The 1,726-nt window shown below is 42.1% G+C and overlaps 1 pseudogene; it reads right to left on the bottom strand.

The window, feature by feature from the left end:
* LOC101347874 (kinetochore protein Spc25 pseudogene) overlaps positions 1-819 on the bottom strand; it is a 1,493-nt pseudogene extending 674 nt beyond the window's left edge.
* Between the last annotated feature and the right edge of the window lie 907 nt (positions 820-1,726).

The raw sequence follows: 1,726 nt of genomic DNA, 5'->3' as shown, positions 1-1,726 counted from the left end.
ACATAGCCAAAGTTACACCATTTCAAAAGTTTCTACATGTACAATTCAGTGACATTGATTACATTCTTCCAGTTGTGCTGTTATTCTCACTATTCTTTTCCAAATTATTCCATCACCGTTATCTTCAACTCACTGTCCCCTAGGCTTCTCATCAAACCTTTTGAGTTGCTGTTGTCAATTTGATCTCACATACATAATTCTTTTTTTGTACCCTAGATGAAGGTTTGCAGAACCAATAGTTTCTCATTCAAGAGTTAGTACACATATTGCCCTATGACAATGGTTATCAACCCCACGACATGTCAACACTGTCCCTTCTCAGCCTTGGGTTCCCTATCACCAGCTTTCTTGTCCCCTCCTGCCTACTAGTCCTTGTCCCTGCACTGTTATGCTTCATTAGTCCTGTTTTGTTTTATGAAGCTGTCCAATCCCCGGCTAAACAGTTCAGTGTTCTTCTTTTAATTTCACAGATAACTCACACACATACACACACGCACACACACATGCACATGTGCAGCTCTGAGCTCCTTAAGGGCGTTAGGACAGGGATAATGTTTTATATACCTAATGCCTAGCATATCGTAGGTGTTCAATACATGTTTATTGGACAGAAGGAAGAAAACTGACTGATACAGAATCTGTTCCCAGACAGATACTTGCCTGAACTTTGTGCAAATGTGCATCCTCAAAGCTACACTGGGTAATTCTCCCTCACAGCGCCAGGAGATCCATGGTTCATACAGTTCTTTCAGCTGCCTTAATGATGCGGCCAGAGGACTACAGAATTGATTACACTGAGAGCTGATGCAGTTACCTCATATCGGCATGGCCTCGTTTGGGTTAATTTTGGTTAATTAAGATATCTTTGTGCTTAGGAACGAGGCACTGGCCCTATGAAGCAAGCCTAATGCACCAACCCCAAAGAAAACACACCTATTCTTCAAAGCCTGGGCCACATTACGTCAGATTATTAAGTAGTGTTACAACATGCCCTTGACTTTCAATTGTTCTCCATGTTCCTGAAGTAAAAAATAATATGTAGTCAATGTTCACTTCATTCAGAACAGAACAACCAAAGAGAACAAATACAGTATTCTATCTCCTAATACTAAACAGAAGCATGTATTTTGTATGAATATATTATGCAAATTGAGAGAGAGCAAGAAATGATGGGAATGGGTGCTGAGGGGTATCAGCGAACAGGCAGGGAAGGGACATACTTTGAAAAGTTATCACGTGAGCACTTGAATTGGCATCCTCCAATTTGTCACAATATTGACTTGCATTCCTGTGAATAACAGCTAACATTTTATAGCACTTCCGTTAATCACCATTTTCACACATTATAATAATAAAATTGTAAAGTACTTTCAGATACATTATTCCATTTGATCCTGACGACCACCTTGTGAGGCGGTTATTGGTTTCCCCATTAACTTGGGAGGCTGGGCACGGTGTTGCTGTAGTTGTTAGGTGCCGTTGAGTCAACTTTGACTCACAGCGACCCCAGGTGACAGAATAGAACTGCCCCATAGGGTTTTCTTGGCTGTAACCTTTATGGGAACAGATTGCCAGGTCTTTATCCCACGGAGCCACTGGGTGGTTCAAACTGCCAGCCTTTTGGTTAGCAGTCAAGCACTTAACCCTTTGCACCACCAGGGCTCCTGAGGTTAGGCATGGTACCCAAAATAATGGCCCAACCTACAGGTCTGTAGAGGTCGCGGTC

Source organism: Trichechus manatus, unplaced genomic scaffold (assembly GCF_000243295.1).
Source record: "Trichechus manatus latirostris isolate Lorelei unplaced genomic scaffold, TriManLat1.0 scaffold00184, whole genome shotgun sequence".
Classification (NCBI taxonomy): domain Eukaryota; kingdom Metazoa; phylum Chordata; class Mammalia; order Sirenia; family Trichechidae; genus Trichechus; species Trichechus manatus.
The sequence above is the reverse complement of the archived record's forward strand: the minus strand, read 5'-3'. Positions and strand labels throughout refer to the sequence as shown.